Source organism: Ptiloglossa arizonensis, chromosome 6 (assembly GCF_051014685.1).
Source record: "Ptiloglossa arizonensis isolate GNS036 chromosome 6, iyPtiAriz1_principal, whole genome shotgun sequence".
Classification (NCBI taxonomy): domain Eukaryota; kingdom Metazoa; phylum Arthropoda; class Insecta; order Hymenoptera; family Colletidae; genus Ptiloglossa; species Ptiloglossa arizonensis.
The window spans coordinates 7,816,834-7,834,551 of record NC_135053.1 but is presented as its reverse complement, the minus strand read 5'-3'; positions in this window follow the sequence as shown (position 1 = coordinate 7,834,551).

Here is a 17,718-nt window from a genome sequence, read left to right as displayed (position 1 = left end):
AACAAATACAGAATAACTCTATGCGTGGAAAACTGGCGCAGTGGTGAATTTCTAGAATAAAATTCGTCTCGAATCTCTTTATTTTCTTTGTACTACAGTTGTCTCCGTCACAAAGCAACTAACCATGCAGTGTTTCTACTTATCGATCTATAGGTAGTACAAACAACAAAATACCCGATTTCGATCGTTTTATGTTTCTCTTGTACTCTACTCGTTGTTTCTGTCACAAAGACGACCAACCGTCTAATATTTCCACCTTTCGACCTACGGATGAAACAAACGTTGAATCGATTTCTAGAATACGGATTTCGATCGTTCGTTTCGTTTCCATTGTACGTGCATCGTGACTCGATTCGTTGTCACGGTCGCAAAAGCGATCACGATACCTCGAACAGTGTTTGTTCGTAATTCAGGGAATTAGGAGTGTCGCGAAAGACAAGGTGTCGGTTGGAAAGCGCCCGTCATCGAGTAATTAGCGCGGAGGTTAACGTCGACGTGATCACGGGAACGAGGGAAGTCCTTTCGGGCACGTCGATTCTATAAATAACTAGTATAACTAGTTGTCCGGGCGAAACGTCATTTCTTTCGAACTTGGAGGAAAATTTGCTCCGTGGTCGTTTCCGTGTGGTTGCTCGCCGCGATCTACGTCACGGCACGCATCACGAGACGCTGGAGGCGCGGGCATTTGGGAACTCCCGAGTGCGCACGTGAATTCCACCGATCCCTTTACCGGTCCGTTCCGCTCTCGCCGTGAATTCCCCAGGCCGCGTGACTCGTCGAAGCGAGCCAGTTCCACTGAAAAGGGAAAAAGAGATCGCCCCTTCGTTCCTGCTTCTTCCGTGTGACATCGGTTTCCTATCGATCTGTCTGCGCGAGTTAGGGCCGGGCGGTTGCTCGATCAACCGGATAATCCGAATATTCGACTACTCGAAATAGTAAACGAGTAATCCGGATATTCGAGTAATTGAAATAGTAACGGTTTAATCCGGATTGTCGAGTACTTGAACAATAATGGAATAATCCGGATATTGGAGTACTCGAAATAGTAACGGAATAATTCGGATTTTTGAGCACTCGAAATGGTGATGAGATAATCTGGATAATTCAGATATTCGAGTATTCGAAATAGCAACGGAATAATCCGAATAATTCGAATAATAAACGGAGAGGAAAAAACAAACACCGAGAACGAAAGTGTTGGTAAAACGAAATCTATCGCCTTGACTGAACACTTCTCAAATTATACGTAAGGGTACTATCGTAAATTTATGCGCGATGTTAAAATGTTCGCTTCGTCGGGCAAGATCTACGTCATTTTCGTACAGACTTGATCCTGTAAATTGAAAATTCAGATTACGAAGACTCGCGACGCTATTGTCCGGATATTCGATTATTCGATACAAGTACGCGAACGCGTCGATCGCGTTCGCTATGGATCGTTCGATAAGCAGTATTGTCGCGCATTATTGCACTCGTTCGTGCGAATGCGGTTACGGGAATACCGACACTCGATCGAAACCACAGGAAGAATCGCGATCGGAAATCGTGTCTTTTTTTTTTTTTATTTCTCCTTAGCTCTAAACGCAAGGTAAATGATTAAACCGAGATCGTTTTCCGAGAATTTCACGCGCGTTGATTAAGTAGGTATACACGGTAAACTCGAGCCAGTTCGCGATAAAAGTGGTTCGTCGAGCTTTATCGAAACGCGAGTTCGCGATCCAAGGGTCGTCTTTTAGGCCGCGGGAGATCGTCGAGCCGGAAGTACCGGGACGACCTTCTTTTTATCCGTAGATCCCGCGTTAGGAATAAGGTATTCCATAGATCGACGCGATATCACGGGTATCCACATACGTATACGGCGATCATACGCGCGCCTCGATTCCACCGTCGTTGTTCTAAATGAGACGAGATCTTACTTTCATGCATCAAGGCCACGCTAAGAGCACGGAAACGGAGTGGCACTTGCTCTGCGTCAGGGCAATAAAACGTACACACGTAATCTCGCAATTCGTGAACCACCGACTGCCAGGCAAACCGATCGGGTTTCGTTCAGCGTGCACGTACGCTTTCGATCTTTCATCGAAGAGAGATAGTAACCGCGCTCGTTCACTCGTAGCGACGGGACCAAGTTCAGTATGTACTCATAAATATCGAAATCGAACGCAATAACCAAGATTCGCTTCACAGCGTTCGAATTAAAACGTGCAATGTTCTGCACCGTTCTGGATATAATTGTATAATATTTTACAATATTTTACAATATTTCACACAGTACAATACTTTAAAATCAATTGTATTCGTGTAATTTTAAACAGTACAATATTTTGTAATACAATATTTTACACAGTACAATATTTTGCAATTCAATATTTTACACAGTACAATGCTTTGCGATACAATATTTTGCGCAGTACAATATTTTACAATACAACATCTTGCGCAGTACAATATTTTGTAATACAATATTTTACACAGCACAATACTTTGCGATACAATATTTTGCACAGTACAATATCTTACACAGTACAATATTTTACAATACAATAATTCTAGTCAGTATTGTGTCAAATATTTGTCCTGTAGAAACTTTCCAACGTATTAACTTTTCTAACCGTTTCGTGCTCCAAAACCCTGTGTCCTAAACTCCCCTCTTGCCTACTTTACTTTAAAATCCTTGAAAACCCGAACAATTACCCGTGAGATACAATGCTCGTCGTACTTGCGAAATATTCGACATTCGCAAGCTGGTTTCGAATCTCGAAACTGGAACTTTCAAATTTCGAGAATGAACTTCGAAGTATTTCGATATTGGAACGAATCGATCTTCTTACAAATTCTAATCGAATCACAAGACTCGGGCAAATACCATCGTTCGACAATTTTAGAAAACTTTTACAGAATTGTAGACGATAAACGAGATTGCTTTAAATTTTAAACCAATACGTATTCGTTTCATGAAATTGTAACATAGTGTACAATATAGTTAAGAATAAAGTGAAAAATTCAAATGAAACCATACGATATTGGTGTATAATTAAATTATGTGTAAAAGATTACAATAACGAATGTCAATGATAGCTAAAAAAAAGTGATTTTGTAAATTTTCGAACCTATTCGAATCTGTCGCACTTAGGTTCGAGTTTACTTCGAAGTATTGGTTCTTGTTTGCAAAATACTAATAGAGGGTCCGAATCTAGTCGATCGATATTCGAAACTTGCGACATAGTAAAAGCCATGACTGCGGCGGTAGGCTACCCTCCTTCGACAGAATAGATTGTACCTAAATTATTTCAAAGCTTTGCGAAACTTTCCATCATCAATGGGTACCCTTCGGTGGCTCTCACCTCCAGATCGAAGGTGATCGAAATTTCTCGATTCTGACAAAAATATTTGCGTCAAATACATCTGTACGACGCGTATGTATTTTCTATAGCAATCGTTGTCGGTTACAAAACATTGCGTTCGTTTCCTCGAGTGGACGAGCATGACGAATTTACGCTCAATGACAGGCGACGCAAAAACCGAGAATTTACAGTGTCGTTATTTTCTGTAACTCGTTCAGTTCTCTTGACAATGAAGCACCGACCTTGAAACACATCCTGCGAAAATATGATAATTCTACGGATTTCCACAGACATTTTCATCGTTATTCGATCCACCGACAACGCAATCGGAGGATCTATTGTTCTCGATCTTCCAGGATGATTAATTAGCCTTTAGATGTAAATATTTACATACTTTTCTCGAGTTTTTGACCTCGAGGCGAACAAACTTCACTTACGTGTAAACGTGTACGAAAAAAAGATACGTATACATTAAACTCGAGAGAAAATCGATACGCTCGATGGATCGTTGCAGGAAAAGTCAAAAGCATCGGTGCGTCACACGGCAAGAAGTAAAATTCCCCGTGAGAAATGTTAATTGCCTAACTGTTTTTCACTTGGTGCTGTGCACTATCTTTGCAAAGTACACGCGCATATATTATTCGAGATTCTTTGATATCAGGAATTCGAGATTGATAGCGCGTGCGTAGGTGCAACCGCGAACTTATCGGGAAAATTTTCTGGAATGGAAAAAAATGTTTACGGCACTGTTAACCCCAACGTGTTACATTGATTTTTATCCAACGTCTGAACGCAAGAATGGTGTCACTTGTATTCGTGTAAAAGTTATAATTAACATAACGCAATAATACTCGTGCATTACTTGTGCTCGTGTAAAAATTACAATTAACATAATGCAATAATGTATCGCATATTATATTGGATTGTCGAGAAATCAATGTCCCTGTTGAAACCGTTTGTTCCAATTAGAACTTGCCGGCGGATTAAATTTATTCACTTTATTGAACTTTATCGGTCACACTGAAACGATCGATAATTATTCGCTAAGCAAAGATAAGAATTTCATTCTTCTAACCAACAGCGAGCATCAGAGACTCGTTTTCCCTAAAATTTCGTTCCAAGTTGTTTACGGTTTTATCAGCGAAGGGATTTGGCGACCTACTGAAAATTTCATAATAAAATACGCGATACATCGATTTTATTTATCGTATTATTTTATTTACTCGTCTTTCTTGGTCCGTCAAATTTGTAATTCCTCCATCGTAGAAAATTTTCCAAAAAATGTTTGATCATCAATCTCATACGATTACGTTTCGAAGCGAACATGAATTTTACGGAGAGTGCATCGGTACTTCTTAACCTAGATTCTTAATTTTCCATCGAATAACTTACAAAATGATCGAACTAGCATTATTATACAACGAAACGGTCATCGGTTGATTATCTCTAAGCAATTTCGTTAATGGACGACAAACATTGAACGGTCAAATTAAAATCGAGAAGTCTTTCGTGTTCTATCAAAACGCAAAACACAATTTTACGCAGGATTGTCTTTTGTTTTTCGTTACGATTCCTTTTGGAAGAGGTTCTCCTATCGAAACAAACGATACTAATCAACGATGGGTTTTACGTTATTCTAGCTTCTCGTTGATTCGTATGGAACCAAAGGTTCAATGGAGAAACTGGTGCGTTTCTCGGGTCTATCGTGACCAATGATGTCTTCACAATATATTACTTTTCCACAATTAAAGCTATTCATAAAAGATGTACTAGTACGAGATAAGTTTTAGTTTACTTAAGTGGCTCTGATACGAAGAGCCTTTTTGCCTTTTCGCTGAAGCTGATGGTAGTCTTTTGTTTAGATTTTTATTTAGACCGAAATGCATTTTGGGGATCAGTCCACGTCCAATACGCATCAAGAGGATATACGTTACGTTTTACATCACATTTTACGCAACTTTTGATGACTTTTAAATATTCATTATATCTTCTCTTTTCTTAACTATTTTAATAATCACTCTAACCAATATATACGTATATACATTAATTTAAATCACACGTGACCAAATTGTCTTTTGAATCCTGATTCTCGCGGCACCCATCCCTGATATCTCGCATATTATTAGGTTGTTCGGAAAGTGATTTCGTTTTCCAAAATGGAGAATATATAATTTAATAAAGTGTTTATACGCTCTAAAAAAATCGTGTTTCATTTTCACCAAAAAAAAAAACGAAATAACTTTCCGAACAACCCAATACAATACGACCGAATGCTCCGGTGTTCTTTTAATCGTCTGGTCGTATCGTATTGCTAGAAATCGAAGTTCCATGCACTCGGTGCTCTTTTGTCCCCAAAAGCATCGCGAGTATAGTCGAACAGAAGGAAGCTCGAAGGTTAAGGTACTTGTTCCGTTTGTACAGAATGAGTTTCAACAGTCGAACGAGACATATCCTCGGAATTCGTTATGGTCGTCATCGGTTTCCCGAAAGTCGTGAATCCGCTTCGAGGAGAATCCCCCTATACGTCGATGTCCATCTCGTTATTACGATCTCTACCTGTCTTATATTCGAAATCGAAGTCCCAGTTTCGAAACGGATTCAACCTTCGTGTCGTCTCATCGGAGCATAAAGTTTTATTATACCCACTCTTGATCGTTTTTGGTCCAAAACGTCTTGTATACGGAGTGGTTGCAAGACACTGTCGAAAATGCATCTTTCGACGAAGCAACGACACACGCGTGCACTTGGCGAGAAGTAACTCGATCGAAACGCGCGTTACTTCGCGCAGAGTTTCGTATCGTTTCGTCGCGACGTCATCATCTTTCGACGATCCGATATATAATTAGTTACGATCTGCTAATGCACGGGCAAATTGCATCCTACGCGATCTCTAACTCGCGTCTATTGAAATTCACTACCCGATGAAATTGTACGATAATGAATGTCCACCATATATGCACGTCGGTGATTTGTCCGTTGAATCGCCAGACCTTGATCCTGATGTTCAACGATTTCAACGTGGCGTACTTCGCGTCGAGCGTACCGAACCTGTTCGCTCTTCTAAAAAATGAAATTCAAAGGAAACGGACCCGCGGGTATACAATTATCCGGTACGTTTAAATGTTTTTATTGCACGATCGCTTCGTCTCCGTGATCCACGAACAACGACGGTTGTTTCCATCTGTCTCTCCCGCGCGTCCCACCGGTTAGCTAAGGTTTGTGGAAACGTAATAACGCAACGATTCTGGTCACGGTTGTTATTAAATTTTCCTCCCGCGGCGATTCCACGTAATTTCAACAATATTCGATTCCCTCGCGCACGTTTAACAACGAGTGAATAAATAGCGGGAAAGGTTCGTTCCGTCTCGTTCGTGCGATTTTTCATCTTTAATATTAATCAATCGTTTTATCGCTGTCAACGTGACACGTCTCGTTACTGTCGCAATGATCCTGTTTCTCTGTACGGGGAGTAAGGCCCGATTTGCCGCTGTCTCGCCCTGTTTTTTCTTTTTTTTTTTTTTTTTTTCGTTTTCTTTTTCTTCTTTTCTCTCCGTCTTGTTCCCCCGTTTTAATTGACATTTCTTTCGCGGTGAATTTTTCTCGCGGGAAGCCCCGAGGAAAAAAAAATTACCAACGACAACGGCTAACGAGAGACATCCTCGCACCCGGAGGGGGGGAAAAATAAATACAATTAGCGACACGTTGCGCGTTTCTCGAGAACTCGATTCTTTCCCGCGAGTATTTCTCAATTCTTTTTTTTTTGTCAAGTGATTCGTCATTGTGCTCGGGATTACCGCCGATCGACGTGTCCACGAAACGTGAGACGTTACTCGTTCTTAGGAAAGGGACAGAAGTTTCCTATGTGAATCGTTCGATTTGAAAAAAAAAGCGACCTTGATGCGCGCGCAAAGGGGAAAATTCTCCGGAGCAGGAGTTACTAGGCGCGACGATCGTCACAGGGTTTGGAAAATTAGAGACGATCGTGTCACCTTGCGCGCGTTACCAACGAAACGACGTTTAGAGCCACCATCGAAGGGTACAGGGGCTACCGTTAAAATTTCATCATTTTCGGTTAGATACTTGGTGAAATCAGAGATAAGTAAACAGCAAACACGAGAATATAACAAAATAACGAAAGAGGAAGCTATGTTTCGAAAAACTGTACTTTCATGATATATGTATTTAAACAAAAATTGTATATTTACGATCCGTGTATTTAAAAGACCTGTACTTTTCTGATATATGTATTTTAAAAGACTTATACGACGAGAAGGTTAACGATAATCTTCTTCTACTGTTTTAATGCAATTTAGTAGGTACATAGCCCGTAACTTCTATACGTTTATCTTTCTATTTCGCCATTTTCTACAATTCACGCGTATAGGTGCAATTTGAGTCGGATATCTATATTTAGGTACAAATGTTGATAGTACGTGCCAGTCTCGTCGAAACGAGCAAAAAAGCAGCTCAACGACGATTTGTTTTCGAACAAGACTACTCGATAAGTCGTTCGATATCAATCATTTGTATAAACACATGCTCCGGGCGATTTGGTTAATAAATGAAAACTCTCGTAACACGCAAAAGGAAGATTTTTCCAAGGTACAAATTGCTACGTCCTTTTTGCTCGTATCGACCAGTGGCAGCGTTAATACTCGAGCTCTTCGCTCGAATAAGACAAGTTTTCGAATCGGTAAGATTTATTCGCGGTTTATTCGCTGATCGACAACGAGCCTGTTCTCGCGTTACCTGTCACGTTATCCAGTCACTTTTTGTGGCGGATATAGACACAGATAACTGCCGTGCACCTCCGCCATTCGCAATACCAACGATTGTTCTCGGGTGATTTTTTCGCTCCGGCTCTTTTTCATACAGATTTTACACCGGAGAACGCTTCTACACGGACGATAACTTATACAATAGCTGGATAATTAGCTCCCTAATGCAAATCGATCGATTAGAAACGAGCCTTGAACGCGACGGAACTGCTAACGCTACGCGGGGGCTCGATTATGGTAATTACACTGGTAATAAACTCGTCCATTCTGAATACAACTTTTAATCGCGACGTATGGTTGCGTGATCGTTCCAAGTCCCGTTCGTTGGGAATACACCGGTCTCCTCGATTCCTTTTTTCACACTTTTTTCGTAAATTCGATCGCGTTACGCAGTTCCCACGTTCTGGCCGGCCGAATACGCGTCAGTGACGGGTATGTTTCGTTCGCAAGGTCCTCGCCTCAGGGATTCTTCTTTATTTCTTTCGTTTACTCCTTGCCAATTTATCTTTGTACACCGTGATTCCTCCAATCGTGGTTCCCCGTCTAATCGTTTTGTATCCTCTCGCCTAGCGATTGTGCTCGAATTTTGGAAATCCTCTCGAGAGAGAATCGAGTCCCTCGCGTTTCAAGATTTCGGATTCCCGAAGAAAAATCGCGATCCTGAGAATTTTCAAACGCGTGCACATTATAAGAGAACGTACGTGCATAAATTGATAGACACCACATCGTGCAACAGGTTCGTGGATAGATTTGTACGCGTTGCAACAGTGCCCAATCGATAAATAATCCGTGTCATTTTATTGGGTTGTTCGGAAAGTCGTTTCGTTTTCCAAAATGGAGAATGTATAATTTAATAAAATGTTTATACGCTCTAAAAAAATCGTGTTTCATTCTCACCAAAAAAAAAAATGGAAACGACTTTCCGAACAACCCGATCTCGGGAGAAACAGTGTTTCATTTTGAATTTGAAAGCAATTTTGGGGAAGATACAGAATACCTAAATAAATCGAATCGAATCTCGATTTCCCCCTTTTCCTTTTATTTCTACTTAAACTGTTTTTGATTCTCTTTAATTCGATTCTTCGTTCTTCGTTTCCCTCGTACATTTTCAATCAATTCGGTAATCGATTCATCCTATACAACGTGTAAACAAATCTTGACAAATGAAACAGACGTTAAGCAATGCCACGCTCCAATCTGGAACAACGTTTACTTATCAAGTAACTTTTAATATAATTGAATGAAATTACCGAGCTCAAACTATCGTATTCCATATTTCTTCCCCGATGAAGAGAATCGTTAAATAAATAAACATCGTTGCACATTTCGTTGGAGGATCCACGAGGTATCGCGAGTTAAACAACATCCATTTTCGGAGTACAGCTCGAGATAATGGACTCGATGGGATCTAAATTACGTCACAACGTTGTTTCTCAGGCGAGCAATATTCCACGAAGATAGGTGTACGTCGAGACTAAACCGTTTTAATCGCGCTTTCGCTTCGCGGATAATTATCGAGAGTCTTGCACTCGATACCGGGAAAAGTGTAAAAGTCGCGTACGAGGAAAACGTTTACGCGTTGACGCGCGAAGCGACCCGATGCACGCGCCGAACGCGACTTTTGGACGTAAGTGATTTTCACCTGCAACGAGAGAAAGAGAAGAAAAAAGGTTCCTCAGCCTATTACGTCGCCACCGTGTAACGAGGCGCGTACGTACACGGGTAATTCGACGTAATTGTAGATCGTCGGGGCGTAATACAGGATAGACGCGATTAAATCGCACGCGCGAAATCGTGCGGCGCGAACGGCTGGCTACTTTGTTCGTGGCGATACACACTTATCGTGTACGCTTCCAAGGGGTGTGTATCGTTGCGAGGGCCAGTAACTTACTTTCGATACGGTGCACACTGGGGCGGAAAGAGAACCAACTATGGTCGATACTATTCGATGAAATAGGAAGCTATTAACGCTACACAGAACTACCAAGGGGGTAAATTTCATTTGTTTCGAATTTCTTTTTAAAATTAATTATTAATCGGTGTCTTTGCTTACAGTATTCGTGAACAGTTATCGGAATAGACATTGGTAACGGTACTTGTACATTAATTCTTCTTTTATCCCGTCCAACTTCGAAGTTGGGTATACGATCCGATACAATTTGTTTCGAACTTCTTTTTAAAATTAATTATTGACCGGTGTCTTTGCCTACAGTATTCGCGAACAATTATCAAAATAGATATTGGTAACGGTACTCGTGCATTAATTCTTCTTTTTCCCCGTCCAACTTCGAAGTTGGGTATATGATCTGATACAAACAGTAATGCATTAGTATTCTGGTGTTAAAAGCGTTGGAATTTCGAAATCGGCGTTATCGCGCGTTTAAAGTTGCGTATTGTTGTTAAATTTCGTCAGTTTTGAACGTACGAGTATTTGCGTAATGCAGTTGTGAAAATATCAAAAGTTGCAACGTTTCTCTAAAGCGTCTAGAAGACACGAAGTTTAAGATTTGTAAATTTTTAAGTAACATTACTATTATTTCGATTTCACTACTATTACTAAATTATCGAATATTTTAGTTTTTGCATTACGGCTTGAACAAATATCGTGGAAAATATTAACGTGACCGTTAACGTGTTAATTGTTCAAACGGATCGTTCATTTTTTTCGTTTCTAGTCGAATACACGAAGTTTAATATCCGAACACCTTATTCGTAGATACGATCACTTGTTAGCTCGAATACAGGAGTCTCTGTTGTACAATAGAATCTCTCTTGTCCGAGCTTTTGTTTATCGAATATTACCGGAAGGCGTGTTTATATACAATTCGGTGCAAGTCTAACGGTGGAACTCTACTCGCATAACACTTTAACAACATGGTAATCGTATGTGTCTTCGATTAATCAAATGGAGTGTCGAGTTAATAACGATGTTGACATACCTCCGCATTTTTAAGCATTCGAGCCTTTAGAAAAACACCCGAGGCGATACGAGCCGCAAAGAGAATATAACATCACCCGATTGATTTTACTGAAAAAATTTTGCATCCGTAAATCTTCAACCAAGCGATGCTCCATTTTATTATTCCTTGTTTCTATCGTTGATATTTGTATTTTTCTTTCTAAAATATATAAAAATTAATCGGAAAAAAGTTCCATGAAAATTCGCTTATACTCGTGTTTCCGAAATACTAGTTCGAACGATCGAGATTCTATCGTACCTTCGTATTTGTATTGTTGTTCCTAAAATATACGAAAATTAACAATAAAAAAAGTTCGATACCAGTTTATGTCTTATTATCCGAAAATTCTGTTATTCTCATTCGTAATTGAAAATACGCCTGATCGATAATAATTTCAAGCTGCGGAACGGCGGTCTGTGTTCTTAATCGGCTGTTTTATCGGATAAAATCTCATCGCATCGGTGTACGTATGCGTACGTACAACGTATCCGTTAGGCATACTTAATGCTCGTGCAGTTAATGTTTATCGTGTTAATATTCATTACCGTGGGTGTGTAAACCGGCGGGATTCATAAGTGGCTGATTAACATGTATTTGAGAATTGCTCGCAGGTAAGTGAATCGATCCGGTACATAATGTTAATATCGTTTCACAGATAATTGATCAATATTCAACGTCATACGGTTTCATAAATCGTTCGACTTAATCCATCCTCGTTGGACAGGATTATCCGGAATACGGAGGCGTGGTACGAATCGGTGCACGTAGTCGGTGTATGATACGTTCGACGTATTTTCCAAGTGCAACACGAGGTGTTTCTCTTTACTTCGTTATTAGAACGCTCTTGCGAGAATAATCGAAAATAGTTATTTATATTCGGAACGTTCGAAGCCGCGTGGATATTATTCGGTAAAATACGTTCTACGAGTTAAAAACTTGCTTCTATTTATTACTTGTTCAATTAAATCGACTAGGCGAAAAACGATACGAGTCTAAAATTTTCAAATAATTCGGAGACTGTATGTAAAATGCATCGAGCTGCACGTTGGGATCAAGAACGGCGCAAAAGAAGTACCTTCTATCTGTGCTCAGTTTCAAGTATATCCAAAGAAACATTTGGTTAAAGAATTTTTCGTTTTGGACAAATAGTATCAATCTTGTTCCAAAAATAGAAATTTTTCAATATTTCTATTTTTTATTTTGGACAAATATTATCAATCTTGTTCCAAAAATAGACATTTTTAAATATTTCTATTCTTAGTTTTGGATAAATTTGATCAATCTTGTTCCAAAAAAAGTAATCTTTCAATATTTCTTTCACATTCTCGAGAACAGTCGAGAATTCTCAAGAATTGTAATTAAGTGTCTCGTTTCTCGAAAAATGGAAAATTAATCGGGATGGCTATGAGCCGTCTATTCTAACGACAAAAGTTCCCCAGGCCCCCGTTCGATCAGCAGTCATTCTGCGCAGCTCGCCGCGAAATTTGGCGCGATACGAAACCGAGTTGCACGAAACTTCAGCGCGGTCACTTTGCAACAATCGTGTACCATTGAAAAGAGAGAGGACTTTGAGGAAAGACTCCGCCGCGAATTAAACCGAAGCGGAACTACGCGACAAAACGTAACGAGCTCCCGCGCGCGCGCGCGCGCGCACCAGAAAGGTTATCTTCGAGACCGCATTCCGCGTTGAATTCCACCAGGTTTCGCGTGTCGCGAACTCGCGTTTCGCGCGTTGTCACGTCGTCAGGGAGAACGAAACCGATCGACGGACAAATCGGCCGGTAATCCGCGATCCCCGCGGAAAAACAAATCGATTGACCCCGCGCGCCGTCTGAAAAGAGAAAGATGGAAAACCACGTGCAGGACGGCTAGAAAGTACACCCGGTGGCACACCAATATACATATGTCTGTATATATATATGTATAAGAATATGTATAAGAATATGTATAAGAATATGTATAAGAATATGTATAAGAATATGTATAAGAATATGTATAAGAATATGTATAAGAATATGTATAAGAATATGTATAAGAACATGTATATGACTATGTATAAGAATATGTATATAAATATGTATAAGAATATGTATGTGAATATGTATAAAAATATGTATACGTATATCTATATGTATATCTATATATACATCTATATGTACATCTATATGTATATCTATATGTATATCTATATGTATATCTATCTGTATATCTATACGTATATTTATATGTATATATATGTATATGTATATATATGTATGTATGTATAAATGCACGTATGTGTTTAAGTATATGTTGATATATATGCAAAACGAACGGCCGACCGCCCGTGGACTTTTCCACAAAAGAAACGAAACTTTTTCATCGAATGAGGTCTGGGTGAGTTCAATGCCTCTCCCTCTCTCTTTTCATCCGTGGAACAGACGGCGATGGTTGTGCCGGTCGGCTACCGAGAGAGCAACACATGCATCGATACCTCCGCGATTACTCACGTCCGGGCGAGGCGATTAACGCGAAACAGAAAGCAATTCGACCTCGGCCGGAACCAAACTCAAGGACCAATTATCCAGCGACTGGTAGACCATTTTGCGATCTCGTCGTCGCCGACGGATATCTAACGAAGGATTCGTTTCGCCGCTGGACCGAGCAGGTTTCGCTCGGGATCCGATCGTCGATCGATATCCAAAATTCGATTTTCCGCGAGTACTCGTCCCGAGTTTCTCGCTTCGAACACCTTGCGTTCGGTCGTAACATCGACTTCGTTCCATATCGATTGTCAACCGAGGTAGAATCTTGAGACAAAAGTGATTTTCGGCAATTCTTTTACAATGTAGAACCTCGATGAAACTTTTCGTTACTTTAGACAAACGCGTAGATATTCTTTAATATTTCGAGATATAAAATTTCCTCTCGTTACAATTTATCGATTCTTTTACGTGACAATAAATGCCGTTTCATCAACGACGCGCAGTCTAGTATTTTTTTACGTTGATCTAGAATAAATAATCAAACGAGGTAACGAACCTATATCGTCTCTAAAAAATATAAAATTAATGATAACACGGGGTTCTGGAATTTCTCTAAAATATTGAAAGAAATTTCACTGTTACCTTAAAGTAAAAACTCGAGTTTATTTTAACGTTTTTCTCGTAGTTAACCAAGAGTCTCGACACCGGAAGAGTCTACTATTTAAATGTACGTGAATGTAGAAAAGGTTGTTCCTTAATACGATGCCTACGATCGTTTTTTTGAAATTTAAATATTTATAAACGCATACCGAGAAAACGTGGACATTGTTGTGAAATTCCTTTAATCGTTGCAAACACGAAAGGATATACGGTAGAACTACGATATCGATACTTACAAATTTTAAAATGACGTAGGTTAATCACCGGCCTTTAGATAATAAGTTCGAAATGACGTAGAACTACGTTACCGGTATTCGATCAAGGAATTTGAAATGACGTAGGACTACATTATCGGTCTCGAATGCATTAATACAGTACGGCCTTTCGTGTGCGAACTAATAGGAAGATATATAAGGTGTTTGGATAATAGAGTAGCTCATACGGTATTAAACTTAATTTATTCGAATAGAAACGAAGAGAATTGCCGGTTTAAAATCGAACTTTCCACATTCGAATGCAAGAAGCTTGTATTTTTTTGTGCATTTGTCCGTAAGAAATAAATTATTATTATTATTGCAATAGACCTTCCTATATTTCGATAGAACTAAAGTACCGTTATTGTTACAGTAGAACGTTCCATATTGGTGTAATTGTAATAATAATTTATTTTCCACGTACTCGAGTCGATAGACGGAACTGAGAAAGTAGTCCCGCAAGGTACGCGAGACATACAAAAGTAAAGGACATACGTACGTAAAAATTAACAAGAGACGTTGCAAAGAAGAGAAAAAACAGAGTCGAGCGTAGCAGTAACAGAAGAGAATCGTATAAATCACCCTATGCGTCTAATTTTCGGAACTACGTTCCAAAAATTGACGATAAAGCTCGAAGAAAGACCTATTTGATTCGAGATGCTGTTTGCAAAAACGTTTATTCTTACAAAGAGATCGACGTGTCTAGAATTGCTTTCGAATGCGACAACGCGAAAGATCGAGACAGATTTATAGATCTACATTATCCAGCGACTGGTACACCGTTTTACGATCTCACCGTTCTCGACGAATATTCAACGAATGATCCGTTTCGAACTGAACGAGGCTCGTTCGTAAATCTGATCGTCGATGTGTATTATTTCACATTCGTTTAAATACACGTATATTATCTCACCCGTAACCAGAGTATCCATGTTTTATTTCGTATAATTTTTAGAACACGACGACAAAGTGGTTTTACAAATTGTACAAACGGTTTAGAAATTGTCGTACCGAATTGCGGAACGACGATACGGTGTTACGAATTTCGAGATCGTAAGTGCAAAACTAAACGAAAGCATCGAATCGGCAAAATCGAAAAGAAAATATGTAACCGAAAGATTCAAAATTCCATCCAATCGCATTAGGAACACCTATTACTTCTAAATACTGTTTCACGGATACCCGTGTATTTAAAATTACTCGTACCGTACGTTAGATACACACGATACAGGGATCATTCTGTAGCGTATCGCACGATGACGCCGATACACTGTCTCTACTACAAATTAACGTAACAGAGTCACGTTCGGATCGAAGTACCCTCGCAAGAAACACTTGTCATCGCGATACCATAATTTATCGAAAAACTATGGTAAACAAGATTTGGGTGATATTTATAGCAAGTTGGTTCGAACGTATCCGTCGAAAGTATGGTCGTAACGGTTCGAAGGCCAGAACGTAAATGTTTTTGATTTCGTGTACGGAGCAAGGGAAAGTCGTTGGAGGTGAAAGGTCGGTTGTCGGGAAATGGATATGGAAATTTCAGAAACTGAACACGTCTGGCGTTTCGAGTGTTCCGTGAATGGCGGTTTGTACGGTCTACGTTGAGATGTCTTGTGCATCGGTTTGACGATACGTTACAAATTGTTCCAACGCATCGTTTTCTCTGATTACGTCTAAATTTGTATATTTGTATTGTCCTTTGTACACCCGAGGCTCGAACTCTGAACGCCTCGCGTTCGATCGTAATGTCTACTTCCGGTATCGACTGTTCACAAGACTATGTTACACGAAGACCGTTGTAGAACTCTTTATGGCCAATTCAATTGTATTAATCTAATCTTTATTAATGTAAACAACCTTGGTGCTTTTTTGCACTTTTCCCGTTCTCTTGCGATATTCAAGCAAAATCTTTTGGAAATTTTAAACGTTTTACGACAAATTTATATAACACTTTATATTTATACCTTACTACATCTCATATTTTATTATACCTCGTTACTATTTTGCATACTATAGGGTGTTTTACTAGAATCGTTAAATCGTTAAATTGTTAAATTGTTAAATCCTTAAATCCTTAAATCGTTAAATCGTTAAATCGTTAAATCGTTAAATTGTTAAATCGTTAAATCGTTAAATCGTTAAATCGTTAAATGGTTAAATCGTTAAATTCAATGATCAGTACATCATTTTGTAATCTAGTTCGTGTGTACGAATATCTTACAATTCGTTAAATATCTAAGAATTCGTTTCATTGTCGTTTCGCTGGCGACACCAATTGTCTCGATTGCTATCAAAAAATTTTCGATTTCTCGTTTCTTCGAATATTCGTTTCTATCGTTCCACGTATGTTCAAGGTTTGAACACCGAACGTTCCACGCGCAGTCGTAACGTTGACGTCCAATTCTCGAAATCATCACGGGGGTCGTGGAAGTGTACGTGTTCGTTCGTCGAGCAATGTCGTTCGACGAGGAAAACCACAGTCTAATCGGTGAGTACCGACTCGACCGACACGGTGGATTTACGTAGCGGAAGGTCGGGCACTCGGATTCTTCGCAATTCTCGCATAGAGGAAAATGTTTGTGCTGGTCAACAACCGAGAAAATGTCGTAAGTAAATCCCCGTAATCCACGCGATCGTAGACGACATTTGCATCGCCTTTTTCCATCGAGCTATATTTAGATACCAATGATCTTGCGAATCTCCGCTGATTCATGACGGTAAGTTTTTCGCCGACGTCTTTGGAATCGATTTGAATCTCATTAAACGGGAACCATGTTATTAGTATCCGTAACACTGATCACCGTAATTTTCATTTTGATATTTTAATCGAACGGACACCTTAAAAATTCTATATTGCTCTTTAATTTTACTCGAATTATCGTTCGATCATTTCGACACCTTATCGTTGGTATCTCTGCTCTAAACTGGAAAGCTTCTGACACAAATTTTTGCGAATAACGTCTTGTAGTTTAAATCGTTCCATGATTTCTTTTAATTACGAATACCCCTTCGTCTCCAATCTATCGCTTTAATCGTTCGTCTTTGGAGCATCGACGCATTGTGACCGATTTAGCGTTTGCACACGAGGTCTTGAATGTCGGTATCGCTCGTTCCGTAATTTTATCTTATTTTTGCTCGAATACTTCTCAATCTGGTCTAAGGTACCCTGTTACACGAAGAACGTCATGGAATACGGCCAATTCAATTATCTTAATCGAATCTTTATTATAGTACAACTTGTACATTAACTCTGC